This window comes from Pelodiscus sinensis, chromosome 1, assembly GCF_049634645.1.
Source record: "Pelodiscus sinensis isolate JC-2024 chromosome 1, ASM4963464v1, whole genome shotgun sequence".
Lineage (NCBI taxonomy): Eukaryota > Metazoa > Chordata > Testudines > Trionychidae > Pelodiscus > Pelodiscus sinensis.
This window is the reverse complement of record NC_134711.1, coordinates 298,329,763-298,350,474: the sequence shown is the minus strand read 5'-3', so window position 1 is coordinate 298,350,474 and position 20,712 is coordinate 298,329,763. Positions and strand designations below refer to the sequence as shown.

The following is a 20,712-nucleotide window of genomic DNA, read 5'->3' as shown; positions in this document are numbered from 1 at the left end:
GTCTTTTAACCAGTTCTCAATCCAAGAAAGGACCTTCCCTCTTATCCCATGGCAATGTAATTTACACAAGAGCCTTTGATGAGGAACCTTGTCAAAGGCTTTCTGAAAATCTAAGTATACTATATCTACTGGATCCCCCTTGTCTGCATGTTTGTTAACCCCTTCAAAGAACTCTAATAGATTAGTAAGACATGATTTCCCTTTCAGAAACCATGTTGACTTTTGTCCAACAAATTATGTTCTTCTATATGCCTCACAGTTTTATTCTTTACTATTGTTTCGACTAATTTGCCCGGTACTGAAGTTAGACTTTTACCGGTCTGTAATTGCCAGGATCGCCTGGAGAGCCCTTTTTAAATATTGGTGTCGATGACAATACAAAATGACCAACCCATTCAAATGTGCCACTAATCAGCAGTGGGAAGTTAGGATGGTTTTTTTTTCTATAGCCTCCGAATTGAAGCACATACTTACCCATACTTTTTGCGCTTGTTACAAACCACAATTGTTGGAGAATAACATAAAACATAAATGAAAAATTACAATTGTTTTCTCATGAATGTGCTTGGATCCAAATTTCTTTTGTTTCCATTGCAAGATTGTCTACTCTTGAGTTAAAAGCTATGGGAAGGGGAATTCCAGGTCGGAGAAATCTGTAAGGAATTCATTATGGAAATTTCCTTTCAGCATCCATCAGGGGTCTGGGTCTTCCTAGTCACATTAGAGGATACTGGGCCTTCCAGAAACCTTATAGCTACTAGTGAGGCTTGGCCTACCTACACAGAGGCCCTGTACCACCATGCAGGTTCTGGCCCCCCAATAACCTCTTCCCAGTTCTCCATCAATCCAAATATCTAGGAACTCTACTGCACAGGGATGGTTCCAGTGAGGCAGCTATGCCTCAGTCTCCCTTTTCCATGGAGGGTCCATAATCTAGCTGCTACACCTAGACTGCTGAAGAGCTGCTAAAACCAGTTCTTAAAGTATCCCTGGTCTAAAGAGATCACTGACTCTACAAATAAAATTCCTATAACTCTAGCTGGATTGTTGAGGGGTGGAGTTCCAGAGAGTCCGGTGGAAACTCCCTTTTGATTGGCTGATTTTCCCACTGCCCTGCCCTCCTTTGTGTCAGCAGACAATCCAGAGTTCTCTCTCCTCAGGTACCCAGCAATACTCTAATAGGCTACACCTAGATAGCCATGCTATTTTGGATACTGGAAGTATCCTGAAATAGCAATTCCGCGTCTTTAAACGCACCCATTATTTCAAAATATATTTCAAAATAATGGGCACGCTATTCTGGCATCCCTGTAACCCTCATTCCACGAGGGTTAAGGGACTTATCGGAATAACGCTTTATTTAAAAATTACCTCAAAATAAGCTATGCAATTTGCAGGGGAAGAGTGCTGTGTAGATCCACCCACAGAGAACAAGAGAGCTAAACAGTCCATCTTTTTAATCCTCTCTCTCTGAGAAACTAGCCAGAAAGGGAAGTTACTCACTTGGTACAGTAACGACGGTTCTTCGAGATGTGGGTCTCCACTGTTGGTGTTGGACTTGTCCCTGTGCTGCAGATCAGAGATATTTTTCAGCAGTATCTGGTCAGATCCGTGTGGCGTTCGCACCTTTCGAGTATGCACGTGCAGCCCAACTCTCCTCAGTTTCTTCATGCAAGCTCTCTAGCCTGTAGTGAATCCAAAGAAGAGGGGAGAAGGGTGGGTTGTAGAGCACCCACAGGGAGGACACACATCTCGAAGAACTGTTGTCACTGTACCAGATGACTAACTTCCCTTTGTTCTCCAAGTGATGTCCCTATGGGTGTGCCACTGTTGGTGAATATGGAGCAGTATTCATAATCTGGTTGGTGGGCTTCAGGTTAAGTGCTGTGCGCTGATGAAAAGACTGCGTGAGCTACTGTAGAGCTTGTGTCTACTTGTGAAGGAATTGCATAATGTCTCATGAAGGTGTGGTTGGATGACCACGTAGCTGCTGCCCGGATGTCCTTAAGAGAAACTCTCTTTAAAAATGCTGTTGAGATGGCTACTGCTTGCATGGAGTGTGCACTGGGGGGTGCAGGAAGTGTTCTGTTCCTGAATGAGTAACATTGGGTGATGCAAGACGTTATCAGCTTGGAAATATGCTGGGATGATAGAGGTATTCCCAGAGAGAGTTCCACAAGTGATAAAAATAGTCTGTGATCTGCAGAAGGGTCACGTGTGGTCAGTGTAAAAGGATAGGGCCCTGCGGACATCGAGTATGTAAAACTGCCTCCTCGCAGGAAGCTTGGGACTTTGAATAAAATGTAAGGAGGATAATGGGCTCGTTGACATGGAATTCTGAGCAAACTTTGGGTAGAAAGGTAGGATGTAGTCGGAGGACCACTCTGTACTTGTAGAATATTGTTTAAGGCGGGGATGTCATGAGGGCTGCAATCTCACTAATTTGTCTTGTGATATGATTGCCATTAGGACTACAGTCTTTGTTGTTAATAGCGAGAGCAAGCAGGTGGCTAAAGGCTCAAACAGTGGTCTGGTAAGTGAGTCGAGCACCGGTTCTAAGTTCCATACAGAAGCAATGGTTACGTGGAGGGATTAGATAGTGTAATCCCTTGAGAAATCTCTGATGAGAGGGTGTGCAAATAAGAAGAAATCATCTATTGAAGGGTGAAATGCTGTCATAATGGTAAGGTGTACTCTAAAGGAGGCAAGCGATAGACCATATTGTCTGAGATGCATAATATAATCAAGAATGGTCTGTAGGGGAGCTATGGTTGATTGAGTACCCCTTTCATTACACCATGTTGTGAAGCATTTCCACTTGTGCAGTTAAGTATTGTGAGTGGTCTGTCGTTGACTCTGGAGCAACACTTCTCTCACTTGTCGTGAGTACCTCCTCTCCTCTTCTGAGAACCTGAGAAACCATGCTGTGAGGAGCAATTTCTGGTTGAGGATAGAGGAGAAGCACCTGCTTTCTGAGAGAGGAAGTCTGGACAAGTTGGAAGGGAGTAAGAAGGTCAATGAGACAACAGATGAAGATAGGGAAACCAAGTCTGTCTAACCCATGCTGGGGCTATGAAGCTGACCCAGGAATTGTCTGACTGGATCTTTCTGATGACCATTGGAATGAGGAGTATTGGGGGAAATGCGTAACAGAGGGGAGCCTGCTATGTGATTAGAAAAGTGTCCCCTAATGATCCTGGTCCTACTTCTGCTCTAGAGCAATACTGGGGACACTTGGCATTCTGATAAGTTGTGAAAAGATCTACTTTTGGAAACGCCTAGCAATGAAATATGGTCAGTATGACTTCTTTGTGGATCTCCCACTTGTGGTCTGCTGCAAAGTGCCATCTGAGAGTATCTGCAGTTATATCATTGACTCCTGAGAGGTATGATGTTAAGGTTGATATTATTTTTGATACACCAGTTCCAGAGGCATACAGCCTCTGTGCAAAGGGATGGAGAGCGGGCCCCACCGTGACGACTGATATAGAACATGGTGATGACACTGTTGGTAAGGATGCATGCCGTGGATCCATGAATGTGCTGGATGAAATGCTTGAGGTGTTGGCTACCACACGGAGCTTCAGGAGATTAATGTGCACCATGGATTCATGGGTTGACCATTTCCCCATACCACGGTGGTTGTGCATATGCGCATCCCAGCCCAGGAGAAAGGCATCCATGGTGATTTGTATAGAAGGTTTTGTTTGTTGAAAGGACACACCGGTGAGGAGGCTTTTTGGGTCGGTCCACCAATGCAGTGACTCGATAACTGCGTGTGTAATGTTTGGCTGGGGTGTAAACTGAGGACATTCAGTGCTGCAGACAACGGAAGTGGACACTTGCGTAAGGAACCATGTAAGTTGAGGCAGCCATGTGCTCCATTAGACAGAGGCAAGTGAGTATTGTTACTGTGGGGCTGGAGGCTATAATGGAAATGAGACTTTAAGGCTTCAAAGTGTTGGACAGGAAGGAGTGAGTATGCTTTGGTGGGATCTAGGTGGGTACCTATGAATTCTAGTGACTGAGTGGGACACAGGGTGGATTTCTTTTTGTTTATGATGAGGCTGAGAGATTCAAAACCCTCTGGGTGAAAAGGAACATGCGAAATGTTTCTTGTCATGATGGACTTTGTATAATGCAGTAATCTAGGTAAGGAAATATGGTGGAGGAGGAATATACCTTCCTACAAAACAAATCTAATTTCTTGTGTTCCTTATCATAGACAGCAGACTTGTACTGGGGGTTATGGAATCTCTGATTTGCTGCATCCACAACTAGAATGTTCAGTTGTGGATGATGGAATAAGTAGACCATGCCTTTTGAGGGTATGAAACACTTCTTATTGTCTTGTTAGTAGGCGGAGCCGACGATGGTGTTAACCATACCTCATCTTCTGCTTCCATAATTTCTTCATCAATTGGAAGTGCGATCTTTAATTTGGCAGTCGGGTGTAGGTTCTTTTGGAGCCTATGTTGTTTTCCCTGAACCTCAGAGTAACCTCTTGGCTGGTAGCGACCCTTTTAAAAAGCTTGTGGAACTGTTTCAGGTTGTCGGTTGGAGACATGTTGTCTGGAATGACCATCTCATCGGGAGAGGATGATGATTTGGTGAGGCTCCTTGTGGTTCCTGCTCCAGCTCGTCACTGATCTGTCCCTCTATGGTACCTAATTCCTCTGTCAGTGGGAAAGGACTATGAGAACGGGAGGGTGGTAATGATCTATGGACAGGTATGGATGGTGCCATGGAGAAATGTCACGAGAGAGCACAATGATGGCATGCTGACCACTGTGATGTGGGTGAGGATGATAGGACCATTCAGAATAGCATAGAGGACAGTGATGGTACCATGATATCTGTCTATCATGAGACCTGGTTGGAGAGGAATTCTGAGATGAAAAAACACTCCTCCAGTCTTTGTCATATTCCGAGTAGTGAGAGAGCACCGGTGATCGCGATAAACAGAGGAAGTATCTAGTTGGTGATGGAGACCAAGAAGGTTGCATGTGGGATTCGTCCCATGGTGATTGAGATCATGGTGCCATAGTCAGTGCCGGTGCATCAGTACTATGCTTGTAGTATGAATGGTGCCGGGAATCGGGAGCATCTTGCAGTGCGGGATGACCTAGGTGCCGATGGAAGAGGTGCTGGTGGAAGTGCACCAGTTCCGGGCTTGGTGAACAAGGCAGTGGTCTAGTGGATTTTGCCTTGGCTTACGTCAGTGCTGGGGCCTGGTTTGGCACCTGCAGGCTGGCAGTGCCAGAGTCTTATCTGGTTCTGAGGTTGCCTGCAGCTTTGGTGCTGTTGGGGTCAGTGCTGCTGTTTGTGTCTTTGGCTTTGGTTCTGTGACCAATGCGGCACTGGGGTGGCCAGTGCCAGAAGTGCCTGGTTTGTCTCCCATGCTGACTCTACGAGGCAGGGAGCGGGCTGGAGAGACCTTCTTCCTTGTTTGTGATGTACTGGAAGAGGAGCTTGCCCATTCCTTGTTTGCTAGGGGCCTCTTGATGAGTATTCCCCTCTTCAGGTGCTTGGGGCTCAAGAGCCTTTTTAAAGAGAAGAATTCTTATTCTGAGCTCTGTCTTTTCGTGCCCTGGCTGTGAGGCTGCTGCAGTGCACACATTTTTGGGAGAGAACTATTTACATGAGGAAAAACAAGTCTCTCTTTTTGGGAGGTGGTCCTCTGTGTGGCTATGTGCTGCGCGGAGCAGGGTTTTTTTTTACAGAGTTTAACTTGGCAATACCTAGTGAGGTTCCACGCTGTCAAGATGAGTGTTTAACTCATCTTAAGTCACGTTTGAAGTCTTTCTTCTTTTTCTGTGAAGGGCCGTTTTGCTGTGGTGTTTCTCAACAGGGAGAGGGAGAACTATTTATATGAAGTAAAATAAGTCTTTCTTTTTTTTAAAACAACTACATCTAGGAAAAAAACTATATAAACAGGGATACTAAACTGATTAAATAACTAATTAACTGTTTTTGTTTGCAGGAAAGGCAGCAGAGGAAAGAGATCAAGCTCTGTCTGCGACCAGGGGTGGTAGGAAGGAACTGAGGGGAGTCGGGCTGCGTGTGCAAACTCTGCTGCATGTGCGCAGCCTGACCAGATACTGCTAGAAAAATCTCTGGTCTGCAGTGCAGGGGACAAGCCCAACACCAACAATGGAGCACCCATGGGGACATCACTCAAAAAACTACCTCATCTGCTCCCCTCCCCTTCTGCCTCTCTACAACATCCCCCCTGGGAAAGGGGAGAAGGGCACCTAGTTGTAGCCTCCCAGGCCTGGGAAAATGGTGTGTGAAGAACTAGAAATGTTTTAAGAATTGGGATGGGAGTGTAGGAAGACAAATGTGTGGACAGAATTACTTACTAGAGGGTAAGGCATCTGTGATATCAATTTCATTTCAGGAGCTAGAACCCTCTTATGCTCTCCCTTACTTTTTTCAGTACATTTTAAACACTAGCTATAAGAAATTATACTAGACAACAGGAGGGACTGAACGGCAAGACATAATGGTTGTGTAAACAGTAACAACAGATATGTGAATAATATATTTAATTTCATAATTTTGCCGGGTTTTTTTCTACTCATAGATGTTACTTTTATTTGGATTAGAAATAATTTCACATTGGCCAGTTAAGTCACCACCTTAAAACATCCAGCCAGTCTAAATATAATCGAGGTCTGGAGGGGAGTTCCAGTTTTAGTTTTTCTTTTATTTCAGTTCATGTGCACAGACCCATGCATAAGGAAAGCGTTAACAGCTCCGACTAGGCGATGTCCCAAGATCAAACTATGTAGAATCATAGAACACTAGGACTGGAAGGGACCTCAAGAGGTCATCAAGTCCAGTCCCCTGCCCTCATAGCAGGACCCAGTACTGTCGCTAGACCATCCCTGATAGACATTTATCTAACCTACTCTTAAATATCTCCACAGATGGAGATTCCACAACCTCCCTGGGCAATTTATTCCAGTGTTTAACCACCCTAGCAGTTAGGAACTTTTTCCTAATGTCCAACCTAAACCTCCCTTGCTGCAGTTTAAGCCCATTGATTCTTGTTCTATCCTCAGAGGCCAAGATGAACAAGTTTTCTCTCTCCTCATGACACCTGAAAACTGCTATCATGTCCCCCCTCTCTCTTCTCTTTTCCAAACTAAACAAACCCAATTCTTTTAGCTTTCCTTCATAGGTCATGTTCTTTAGACCTTTAATGATTTGTTGCTCTTCTCTGGACTCTCTCCAATTTCTCCACATCTTTCTTGAAATGTGGTGCCCAGAACTGGACACAATACTCCAACTGAGGCCTAACCAGCGCAGAGTAGAGCGGAAGAATGACTTCTCATGTCTTGCTCACAACACATCTGTTAATGCACACCTGTTAATGAGTTGATTAGGGATGTAAATGTGTAACTAGTTACCTGATAAGCTTTATGCTTATCAGTTTCTGTTAACTACTAAACACTGCCTGGAGTCTCAACCACAGGGCTGGCAGCCAGGCACACTGCGATGCTGAGGCCACAGGTAGCAGATGAAGCCTTGGGCATGCAGGGCCAGCTGCTGGGACTGTGGGCACATGGAGCTAGCACCCAGTATCCTGGGATGCTGGGACTGCAGGTGGCAGCAGAAGAGTCCCACGTGCACAGGCTAGCAGTGGGGATTTACACATAAAACACAGCACTCCCTACGCTTCTAGTTTCCCAGTTAAATATTTAACTTTGTAATCGAAAGAATTTTAATTGGTTACAGAGTTATTGTTTTTGTTATTTACATCCATACATAAAAGTTATATGGTTGGTGTATCAATGCTTGTGAGCGTGTCATTTTGTACAGTCAGACACAGGTCACACCTAGAAAATGCTTTGTGCACTAGCCAACCTGACATTCAGATAATTTGTTTTTGGCTTCTTGCCTCTTTGAGCACTTGTGCTCCATGTATACCACTTTCTCCCTCCTCTCACAATTGATACAATCTTACCTGCTACCCGTTTGTTTGATGTTGCCCTCACTTTTATTTTTTTTCTGCCAATGGTCTAGTGTCCTCTGCACTAAACTTTTTGTTTTTCCAGCCTTCTGACCTTTTTCAGAGCAGACTGAACATCCGGCTACCATTTTTGCTTCATGCTTTTTACATCATCTAAGTTAGGAGGTACAGGACAGAAGATAACATGGGTGGGAAAGCGGCACATAAACTCACCTTCCTCCTGGATTCCTGTATCTGCAGATAAAATGTCAGGTTGTGCACTGAAAGCCACCCACGTTCCCTCCTTGTTCCCATTGTGGCCTCCCACAAGGGAGCAACTCTTAAGTAGAAGGCTTCAGCTTCAGGCACCTGCCCATTAGCCCAAGTTCTTTTCTCTACTCCTCTAGCACTCAAGTCTGCCTTAGGTGTAATCAATGGATATTATGCACCCAAACATCATGGATTCTTTTTGTGAATAGGAAAGAGTTAGAACTACCACAAAAAGAGGGGAAAGATGAAGTAGAGCCAAGTAATAAGAGTAAGAAAAAAGAAAGAACAAAAGAGAAAAGACATCAAGCAAAAAAGGAGACAGAAAACCAGATGAACAGGTCAGAGAGAAAAGAGAGGGCAGCAACATTGTCAGGGTATGGTTTAGAAATGTTAAATATTGGTCAATTGAATAGTCAATTAACCTCCTGAATTCTTATCAGTTACTCAACTATTCTATAGTCTCTGAATGACCATTTGCCTTGGGCTGTAAAGTTCCCCAAGTGGGCCCCCCAACCCATAAATGAGGTGTCCGTCATGATTGTGTGCATGGGGGGCGGATGCGGGAATGAGGTGCCTTCTAGCATGTTTTGAGGAATTGTCCACCAATGAAGGGAGTTGAGAATGCGTGGTGGAATAGCCACTATTTTGGAAAGTTGATCCCTGGAAGGCTTGTAGGTTGTCGCCAACCATGATCTTAGGCCCCTCATGTGGAGTCCGGCCAACTTGACAACATACGTCATAGAGGCCATACGTCCGAGAATTTTGAGACAATCACGTACCGTCATGGTAGGAACTGATCGTGCAGTCATGATAAGGTCGCGAATGGTGTTGAATCTTTGTTTGGGCAGCGTAGCTTTTGCTGCTACCATGTCGACGAAGGCCCCTATGAACTCCAGTTTCTGCACTGGAAGTAGGATAGATTTTGCATGGTTTATATGAAAGCCCAGGTTGATCAGAAGGTGCACTGATCAGAAGGTGTAGTGTCGGTCATGGCTTTGGTTTCCCGAAGGGACAACCCCTTTATGGAGGCAGTCGTCCAAGTATGGGAAAATCGTAACCCCTTGACGCCGAAGTGAGGACGTTACAACCATCAGGGTTTTGGAAAACACCCTGGGGGCAGTTGAGAGTCCAAAGGGAAGCACTTGGTACTGGTAATGTTGGGTGCCCACCATAAACCACAAGAAACGTCTGTGAGCAGGATGTGGAAGTAGGCATCCTGGAGGTAGAGAGCCAAAAGCCAATCCCCTTGATCCAGTATGGGGATGACTGTTGCTAAGGTTACCATATTGAAACGGTGGTAGACAATGCACTTGTTGAGTCTTCTTAAATCCAATATGGGTCGCCATCCTCCACTCTTGGTCTGGGTTAGGAAGTAGGTTGAATCCCCGACTTTGGAATTCTAGTGGTACTTGTTCTATGGCGCCCAGTTGTAGAAGGTGTTAAACCTGTTGGAGAAGGGTTTTGTGAGATAGGTCCCTGAAGAAGGATGGGGTAGGAGGCAGGGAAGTAAATGGGATAGCATAACCGTGTTGAATCAGTTCCAGGACCCATTTGTCTGATGTGATGAGGGACCATTGGTGGAAAAAGGTCCGGAGGGGGTGATGGAATTGAGAAAGGCTGATTGCAAGTGGTGGTGGAATGGTTTTCTAGCTCTCGACCTGTTTTTCAAACCTGCTGTTTGCTTGCAGGTGGGTGGGTTGTTGAGGTTGTTGGTGTTGGCGTTGAGGTCTACGATGCTGTGGTTTTTGCTTTTGACAGAAGTTGTATCTAGTCTGTTGTCTAAAGGGCTCCCTGGGCCGCTGGTAGGTCTGGTAACTTGTTCTCTTAAAGGGGGAAGTGTACATTCCCAGAGTCCTGAGGGTGGTACGGGAATCCTTCGTGGAATGCAACACTTGGTCTGTCTTGGCTGCAAATAGGTTGGTCTTATTGAATGGTAGATCCTCGACCTTCTGTTGTAAATCCCTTGGGACTCCTGAAGCCAGGAGATCCTTCGTAGAACAATTGCAGATGCCGTAATACGGGCCACGGGGTCTGCCACGTCCATAGCGGACTGTAGGGCGGTACAGGAGACGGTATGGCCCTCCTGCATAATGTTGAGTAGAGTTGGTCTCTTGTGTTCCAGGAGGTGTTGGAGCAGATCCTGTAGCTTGGAATAATTGGTATGGTCGTAGTCCACAAGCATCACCATATAATTTGCTGCTCTGAGGAGCAAGGTGGCGGAGGAGTAGACCTTGCGGCACATGATGTCAACTTTCTTCTGGTCTCTGTTCTGTGGAGTGGTTCTAAGGTTAGGTTGTCTTCCCTTATGCCGAACAGCGTCCACTACTAGTGAGTTTGGAGGAGGATGAGTAAAAAGAAAGTCCATGTCTTTGGGGCGATAAAATATTTACGGTCTGCCCTTTCATTTGTCAGGGTAGTGCAAGTAGAAGTCTGCCAGATGTTATCGGCAGGGTCCATAATAGCCTTATCCATGGGGAGCGTTATTCTGGAGGTAGTGGGAGGTTGCAGTATGCATAGAAGCCGGTATTCTTTCACTTCCACCTCTTGAAGGTCTCGCTCCCACGCCAAGGCCACTCTTTTGAAAAGGTCTTGGAACTTTCTCGCATTGTCACCAGATGGTGGAGCTTCAGCTGTGACTGCCTCATCGGGCGATGATGATGAATTGTGTAAGGGGGATCTAGCCTCTTCTTTGGAGAGAGAGTCCTGTATCTCAGAGTGAGCTGGAGAGTTTGGTTCAGTCACCGAAGCAGTGATAGGAGGCGAGGCTGGTGGTGGTCTAGAGATGGTTGAAGGGGCACGGTGATGGCTCTTCTTGGGACGTGGTTCCCAGGGCTGTCATTGAGTGGTGTATGGAGGTGGTGGCTAGGCATACTGCTGGGCATACCATGGCGGTGGAGGAGGAGGGTATGTGTACTCTACTGTGCCAGGTTGCCAAGAAAGCGGGTCTGTGGGCCAGGCTGGAGTGTTGAGAAGAAAACCTGCTCCTTGATTCTGTGCCGATCTCACTGGGGGAGTGAGAAACACTGGAAAACCTACGGGAGCGCACCGACTGTATGGACGAACCCAATGAAATTGGTGCCGTTGTTGTATGACTTCGCACCGGCGATCGGTATCGGTCTCGTCCTTCTATCAGTGCCAAGCGGTGTGGCTTAGTTGGTGCCGAGGCATGTGATTTAGTTGGTGCTGAAGGCGGCATCGGTGCCAAAGGCGGCTCCGGATCCGAACAGTCTGGTGGAGGCATGTCGGTGCGGGGTTTCTTTGGCGTGGATACTGGTGCCAAACGATCTGGTGGAGGCTTGTCGGTGCATGGCTTCTTTGGCGCAGATAGCGGTGCCATTTTTGTATGGTGCTTCGGTGCCAATTGCTCGCTATGTTTGCCTGCCGGTGTGGCCAGTGCCGAAGGTGTATCCGGTGCCGTAGATTCTGGTGCCGCTGATCTCTGTTTTGGCTCTGAGTAGGCTCTCTTGTGCGGTGCAGACGTCTTAGGCGGTGCCATACCAGATGTCCCGAGTCTATCCTTGACATCGGCAGTCGGTGCCAAGGGTAGCGAGCAAGTTAGAGAATGGCCCGTTTTCTATGCCGCGGGGCTGGAGTGGGTAGAGGGACGATCTTTATCCATACCCTTACTCTGTGAGGCTGGTTTTGGAGCCGTGGGAGAGTTCTCTGAAGATGGACGAAGGGACTTCTCATAGAAAAGTGTCTTGAGTCACAACGCGCTCTCAGGGTGAGGTTAGAGCAATGGGGGCACTTTTGTGTCTGATGTGACTCCCCGAGACACTTTATGCACAGTTTTCAAAAGTTTTTCATTGCGGCTCACTGCTTTCCCCCCCAGTGCCTCATGCCCAGTTCTCCAGGCTTTAAGAGGTGAGAGTCTTGCTGTGATGCTATGCCCATTTCTGTCCTTAATAAAGGACAGTGCTATGTATACATGCTATCTGATATGTTATACTATTTTCTCTCTCCTTTCCCTCCTAGCTTCATTTCTAATTCTTTTCCCTTCTGTGCTACAGATTCTACTCTATTCCAACTTTTAAGTCAACTTTCATAAAGTTGGTATCATAACTGAATGTTGCATGTAGATCCCTCTTCAGCTAGGTGGGGCTGCTTATTTAGCTATACAGACTTTACATTCAAAAAGCATAATCCTCTTAGCAACTAAGTTCATGCTCTCCTCAATGTTCTCATCCCTGGATGACTCAAGGAGTCATAGACCAAATTGGTTTTAAAATTTGATGTGTTGCCAGTAGATCAGCCTCCCTTCTGTCTGCCTCTCCTCCTCCCCCTCTCTCCTCCCCACTTTTCTCCACTTCCTTGACTCTTTTTATCTATTTGCTTCTTCACACTCAGATAGAGACAGCTCTTTCTATCTTCCTTCCCTTAAAGATACTATTGCTTTTTTTTTTTTTCCAGACACTGGCAGAGGCAGAATGCTGTTCAGTTTTACCCTACAGTTCTTAGGCTATAGTGGAAGTAATAGATTTATGCCTGTACTGCTGCTATAGATATCTCGCTGAATGTCTAAAAGAGAAACTGCCTCCATCCACACTCCAAAATGAAACCATGGTCATTTGGATCACAGCATATCCAAGTACTTTTGTGAATCAGAGGGTCAATTACAAAGTTATGCATATGCTACAGCAAAACTAAATGCATTTTGTTTTACCATGCTTAGGTTTATATATTGAATATCACTGTAATCTAGACATCTGAAAGTTTTCAGAACATTTTGTTTCTTTGAGCAATATATAATGTGGCTGTGATGTACAGTCAAATGTTGGGGGGATTATAAATTAAGGTGATTACACAGCAAATACAATAATATTGAACTATTTTGATTTTGCAGAATTTTATAATTTTAAAACTATTTTTAACATTTCAAAATCCCAGAACTACTTGTATACTATACAAAGGTGAATGTTTTGATGTTAACTATTTTTCCCTTTTTATGGATCTTAAAATGACTAATTAGGGAAAGGAGAAAGTGCATGCTCTCTTTGTATGGGTTTATTAATAGAGAAGGTTACACTGGTTTTACATTTGAAAAAAAAATAGATTTAAGAACTAAATATTGAAAGTGTGACACTTTACTCTTACATTTTTAATATTTTCATCTGAGAAACTAAAGCACTTTTCAGACATTAAACCGCATAACAAACCTAAGAAGATGGTAAGTACTGTCTTCGATTTACAGATGGAGAAATTGAGGCACAGAGTTTAAGTGACTCGCCCAAGATCACAGACCAAGTCAACTGCAAAGATGAGCACTACATGAATTTTGGCTACTGCTCCTGTGCGTTAGCTACTAAACCACACTGCAAAAGTCAATCAGCTATATTTTCTATGCCCTCCAACTTCTTAACAGGAGTCACATTCACATAACTGCTTTAGAGCACAGACGTCTAAACAAAATATTCTTGGCACTTTTGCAAACAATTTTTCCCTCTTACTTCTGACCTGATTCTCCTCCTGTTTTGTGCAAAAGAACTGCAATTCTTTTCGTAGTTTTACACTCTTAGGGTACGTCTAGACTACATGCCTCTGTCGCCAGAGGCATGTAGATTAGGCTACCAGACATAGGAAAATGAAGCGGCGATTATTTAAATCGCCACTTCATTTTCCTATGTCTGGTAGCCTAATCTACATGCCTCTGTCGCCAGAGGCATGTAGTCTAGACGTACCCTTAGGGTCCTATTTCACCAATACTTTCTTAGCAAGGTATGCATGAAAACCAATGAAATCACCATTACAGGTTGAACCTCTCCAGTCCGGCACCCTGGGTACTTGACCAGTGCCAAACCAGAGAATTTGCTGTATTACAGGAGGTCAATACTGTCTAGTAGCATTACCAACACTTCCACTACTTACTGGTTTCTTAGAAGACATTTAGGTGTAAATTAGAACTAAATAACAGCACAGAACACTGAGAGCCAGGACTGGTGACTGTAAACAAACTTTGTGGGACTGCAGGAAACTTGGCCATACCCATGATAGTGGACATCCAGCTAACAAAAATCATGCTGGATCATGAATGTTGCTGGACCACAGTGTGCTGTACTAGAAAGATTCAACTTATATACTGTCCCTGAGATCTTGAAGCAATATCTTGAGTTCCATCTAGAACTTAGGTTCTCCAGCGATGTGCCTATATGTTTACAGATCATTTAGCTGCAGAGAGGTTTAACTCCAATAGCATCAAAATGAAAAAATATGGTTGTATGCCTGTTTAAAAAGAAGAGTGCTTTCTGACAACATTTCACCCGGGGAATGAAGCAGGTATTTCTGTATGTTGATAAACTTAAACTAAACTTGTATCTTAACTCTGATGTTGCAAAACACTGTCTTGCTGTCTCCATCTTAGCCTTCTGAATCTGAAACATGACTTTTATTGTAAAAAAAATAGTTTAGATAGAGTAAACATAGCCCCTTCGTTCTTTGATTGTCAGAGGAAGAAGCAGTTGTCTTGAGAGAATAACACTATCTCCTCTTAATATCTACTTCAAAGTTCCTTAAAGAAGAAAACAGATAAGCATTTTTTGGTAAAATTCACAATTTGAGAAAATAAGTTGCTTAATTAGGACAACTTCATTGTTGTTCCTTGATGTGTGCCTCATCTTACTCCAGACACAGATCACGTACATTCACATATTTCACATGGTTACTTTGATATTCATCCTTATTGCTATCTATACTGTAGCTGCTGGGTGCCTGTAAATTCAAACTAGAATCACCAGTTTCATTCACCCCTTTGTTATTTAGGGCCAACAGCTTCCAATCTATACTTCAAATAAAATTGACATAATGTACATTACAAATAATGACTCATTAGTATATTTTATATTTTCTGTTTTAGAAGTATATATGTAACTACCTATTGATAATAGTGTAAACTTACATTAATTGAAAGATATTTACATTTGGCTTTGTAAAGTAACCAAACTGAAATGAAATAATTTAAGTAAGTCTCATGCTTTCTGTAAACTCTTTTACTGTCTATGTAAAAAGCTAATTGTCAAGTTTTCTCTTTTGACCTTTATCATTTAAAGTGTACGCAGTACTCCATAAAATTGCCCTTGAGAGTCTACCCAAATTAACTACATGTTGATTTTTGACTGCAGTAAAGTTTTATAGTACCACTATCAGTAGTGCCAACATAAATACTAGGGGTTTAAGAGTTTACTAAGCTGATGCTTATCAGTTTCTGCTGTGGACTCTGCAAGCCCAGTTTCAAAAGATTCAGAAAAGAGCAACAAAAATGATTAGGGGTTTGGAACGGGTCTCATATGAAGAGAGATTAAAGACTTGGACTTTTCATGTAGAAAAGAGGAAACTGAGGGGGAGGATATGATAGAGGTCTATACAATCATGACTGGTGTGGAAAAAGCGAATAAGGAAAAGTTATTTACTTGTTCCCATAATATAGGAACTAGGAGTCACCAAATGAAATTAATAGGTAGCAGGTTTAAAACAAACAAAAGGAAGTTTTTCTTCACATAGTGCACAGTCAACCTGTGGAACTCCTTGCCAGAGGATTTTGTGAAGACTAGTGTTATGCTTAAACGAACCACACGAGATCTTTTATGTATACCAACAATGAAAAACAAAGCATACAATAGTGATCACAATTAGTTCCTTCTTAGTAGCCAGTATCTCCTGACCGGGGTGTGCACACCTTTTTAGCAATATTGTCAATAATTACACCATACTTCTCCCCCTTTGCGTTCTCACCAAAAATGTTATGCTTAAACGAAGCACACAAGATCTCTTATAGGGGAAAAGGCAGTACGCAGCATTTATTGAGAATACAATAGTTGCTTATGCTTTTCAATCACACATACACATAAAGTCTCCCCAGACGATGTCATAGTTACCAGTCCAGAGTCTGTATCAATTTAGTGGTCAGCTACATTGAACACAGGAGGGAGCAGGGCCTTTGTTGGTCGATCGATCTGATGCTCCTCTGGATTTGGTGGCAAGATGAAACCAAAGTTCCATAGCAAAGCACCCTGCTTTTATAATCCTTTTCACTGTTGAAATCAATGTATTCCGCTCTGTCAGCTTATGACCGGAACGTTGTTTTTTTGATGTCAGTGTTCCCAAAACATTTTCCAAGGCTCATCCTGTAATCAATCGTCTTTCGGGGGTGCCCTTTTGCTTCAAGGCTCGTCAATATGCCAATATCCAATCATCTTATGAGTCGGGGTATGCCTCGATGGTTATAGATGGCTTCTCTGCCACCAGGTCGTCTCGTCTTCACCCACGATTGCTCCCTCTCCTTCTTTGGCCATCTGGTTCTGAGAAATAACTTTGCACCTTATCTTGACACATTCATTCCCCTTTCACACACACACAAGCAATGTTACAAGGACTTTCAAGGCTATGCGGCACATCAACATCTGTATTGGTAAGACAAAGAGGCATTGTAAATCAAGCAATTAAGGCCTCAGCCTTTAACATTCTTATAGTCTTCATTAACACAGATATAATATGAGATCCTGTCTCTTTACTTACTAAAACTTAATGATTTAGTTACCTCCACCTCACAGGAGCAAATTAAGCTTTGGACCCCCTGTGGGAATGGGCGTCACAAAGACGTTCCAACTTAATTGGCATTTTAATGACAAGAGAAGCGTCTACGTGACCAGAGGGGTATAAAGTGGGGCCCTGTGCCCCACTCTAATTGGAGATCCACTCATATACCTGCTGGTCAGGCAGCCTTGGACCCCCGAGACTTTAGGGACACCTTCGTCTCATACCAACTGCTTCCTATTGGGACTGAGAGAAACGCTGGATTCACCAGAGTAAGGATCGCGGGGTGAGGATATACCTGCTAGGTGTCTATTTTTGCGCGCATTCAATAAGAACTCAGAGAACCAAAAGGGTTTCATGGTACCTTTAAGTGACTTTTCATCGTATTTTCTGTCTTGCCTTTTGTAGTGGCTGTGTCATCTGTAACACAGCAGTAACATTTAACAGCTTAGTTTGCCTTGTAACAATAAAATAGTAACTGTTTAAGCTTTAACCCGACTCCTCCTGTTGCTGTAACAGAACCAAACACAATCAAAAGAACTATAGCCGGTCAGGGGTAAACGCAGTAAGAGCTGAACGTTGAGTCGTGCCGCCTCCATGGGGCATACTCTTTGGGGCACCCGTCAGCTTCCCTGGCTGCCCGCTGCGAAGGGACTTTTGTCCTAGCAGTTGAAGTCTCAGATGTAACGAGCTCTCTTTGCACACCTTGGGGCACCCGTCAGCCTCCCTGGCTGCCCGCTGCGAAGGGACTTTGACCTAGCAGTCAAAGACTCGGGTGTGATAGGGCTCACAGACCACTCACTACCCTGGCCACCGGCTAACACCCCTGCCTGAGGGTCCTGGCAGGGCAGGCCAGAATCAAAGACTAGGCAGGCCATGTCTTGCACTCCCTAATATAAACCAGGTTACTTTTCTCTTTCCCCTCTCCTGTTCTGCTTGAGCTCTAATATCAACTTTCCACTAGGCTTTAAACGTAAGAGGCAATTATTTGTGCTTAGAAAACTGAATTGGGGATGTTCGTATGAAATCCTCACTCCCACTACAACCAATTTATGCTGGGTAAAAAGGCCACAGTAGTTTAAAGAGACCTGAAAATCCTGCATTTGGCTGAGGAGGATTTCCCCTAGCACAGATGCCATGGAAGAGAACTATAAGGCTGCTGGTCAAGGATCCTATGACAAGCCCTGGTGTAGAGGGATGTGTTTGTGTAGGACAGGAGCACACAGCACTGCAGATTCCAAAGACTGCTGTAACTTGTAGGGCAGCCTAGGAAGGTTGTTGTAACACAAGACAGTCCCAGAGCTGTTCAAGCTATGCTAGGGGCCTCTTCATCCTACATAAGAATGGCCATACTGGGTCAGATCAAAGGCCCATCTAGCCTACTAACCTATCTTCCAACAGTAGCCAATGCCAGGTGCCACAGAGGGAATGAACAGAACAGGTAACCATCAAGTGATCCAGCCAGGATCACCTATAAAGCCCTTTTTAAAAACTGGCATCACATTAGGTGTCCTCCAGTTATTTGGTACAGAAGATGACTTAAAGGATAACTACTAACTGCAGCTAGTAGTTCCACAGTTTCACATTTGAGCTATTTCAGAACTTTTGAATAAATGCCATCGGGTCTTGCCGACTTCTTAGGGTTTAGTGTATTGATTTGTTCCAAAACCTCCTCTAATGATACCTCAATCGGAAACAGTTCCTCAGATTAGAGACTGGGGGCAGGGGTCACAAAACTGTTGTAGGGTAGTCATGGGATTGCCACCCTCACTTCAGTGCTGTCTTCAGAGATGGACTCAGTAACGAGGTTATACTGACCTAATTTCCTACTGTAGATCTGGCCTTAGATTGCAAGCTCCGTGGAGTAGAAACTGTTTTTCTGTTCTATTTGTGCAGCACCTGGAAGAGTGTGTTCCCAAACCATGTCTATGAGTCCTAGGCACTATGGACTAGATCTACAAAGGAATTTAGGTGCTCAACTGTCACTTTAGGCACTTAAATCCAAATATAACTCCTCAAAACTCCTCAGCTGCCACCTAAGTGGAGATGCCTAAATTTCTGCCAGTGGACATGTTACAATGCTGCCTTAGTCCTGAGGCCTAGGGCCTAGCTCATACCTAAGCCCCTGCTGGATCCTCACACTAGTCCTTCCCCAACCTATTTTACATGTGAGACCCAATTTGGGAGATGAAGTCAGAACCACAGGTTGAAGTATCGTCCTGTTACAGTATACTGCAGTGGCCAAGAGGTTAGCGCACACGCTTATAATGTGGGATAGGGATGTTTAAATGCATTTAATTGTGTAAATGTGTATCTGCTGACATTTTCAGTGGATGCACATTTACCTTGGGGGGAAGGAGGCAGGAGTGGTGTATCTGTATCAAAGGTGAGGAGGGCAGTTGACTCAGTGGGAGCCGCTACATGCAGAAACTGGTTTCAAAGCCAGCTCCCCGTGTGCACCAGCTCCCGCCACCCATGTCTGATTCAGAGGCAGCAGCATGCAGGGGGATGTGCAGGCAGCTCTGTAGGACCAAGTGCTTGTAGAGAGTTGGCTTTTAAACTGGCTCTCAGTGAGCACCAGCTCCTGCCTCTCCCCACAGCACTGCTGCCTTTGTGGGGGACATCAGCATGCGGGGGGGAGGAGCATGTGGCTCCATGAGACCTGGACCTTTGCCTCCCCATCCCCACTGCACTAACCTGATACAGAGGCAGTAGGAGAGGGCTGCATGTAACCAAGAGGATTAACTGATGAGCCTAGGCTCATCGGTTAACTGTGTTCTCAACTATATGCTCACATCCCTAACATGGGAGACTAAGGATTAAATACTCAACTGATGTCCCATATCCCAGGTGAGATCCCTAATTACTGGGCTACACAATCAATTTTGCTTAGCCACTGAATAGGTAAGTACAGTATTTCATACAAAGTGGGAAAGACTTGCCCTAGAGTACTTACTGCCAGGTAAGGCGCTCTATTAGAAGTAAGGCCTGACTTAAAAGTACCTGTTCTACACTCAGTATGGATCTGAATTCTGGTCTCCTACACCCTGAGTGAGTACTGCACTATGTCTTCCTCGTTTGTTTGTTTGTTTTAAAGAAAGGAATGGCCTGGTGTAGGTGCCTAACTGCTGCAGAATGTTCCGAGCTGTGAACCCCAAAGAGAGAGTGGTGCCTCTCACTTTCTATTGGCCAGCTTAGGTGGCTCCCCATTCAGCCCGCTGGCCTTTGTGAATCCCTTAAAGGGTCTTACCCGCCCCCAGGTGTAGAATGGGAAGCCTGTACAACTAACAGAGGGCTATGGATGACAGTTAGGCATTGCACTATTGAATCAATGTTTCCTTCGTAGCTCTAGGCTTGTGATAACATAAATTATAATTATAATAATCAGAGTAAGTGATTTAATGAGTTCACACAGGAAGTCTGTTGCAGAGCCAAGAAAGGATCCAATCTGGTGCCTTAAGCACAAAGTTATCCTACACCTGCTGTACTTTGTGGATGCAACATATGTTTACTCATGCCTTCAAATTATCAGCCCTTCTTTAGACCACTGTTCAGTTTGGCACTGACCTTCACAATGATACAGATTAAAAGTAATTATTTTTAAGGATAGGCAGACAAACTAAATGCTGTAGCAGTTCAGAACAAAAGGAAGATTGACTGTTGAAGGATGTGCTTGTTTAAGGTTTTTGCAAGCTACTTTCCCAGGGGCAGTGAGAGAACTGAAAAATAACTTTTCACGATTGTAAATCCATTTCCTCTTTTTCCTGAATCAACTCTTCTTGTGTTACTCTTCCTTCATAATGGGGCATGTCTAAGGTGCATAAGTGATTTTTGCCATGCAGCAGTCTGTGTGAAACTAATCACATTGATGCCTTTGCTCTCCAATGCCACTTTTCCTTAGTTTGTATATAAACACATTGTACAGAGTAGGGATATTAGATAGCGTGTCATTAAATAGT

The 20,712-nt window shown here is 44.3% G+C and overlaps 1 protein-coding gene and 1 long non-coding RNA gene across 2 annotated transcripts in view; both read right to left on the bottom strand.

Annotated features, from left to right (window-relative positions):
* Nucleotides 1–20,712, bottom strand: part of N4BP2L1 (NEDD4 binding protein 2 like 1) — a 33,502-nt gene that overhangs the window by 8,832 nt on the left and 3,958 nt on the right. The window lies entirely within an intron of this gene.
* On the bottom strand, nucleotides 1,509–17,176 carry LOC142826525 (uncharacterized). Its single transcript, XR_012900715.1, has 3 exons — nucleotides 17,118–17,176; nucleotides 16,096–16,620; nucleotides 1,509–1,685 (listed from the first exon to the last, which is right to left on the bottom strand). It is a non-coding gene; the product is annotated as an uncharacterized LOC142826525 (long non-coding RNA).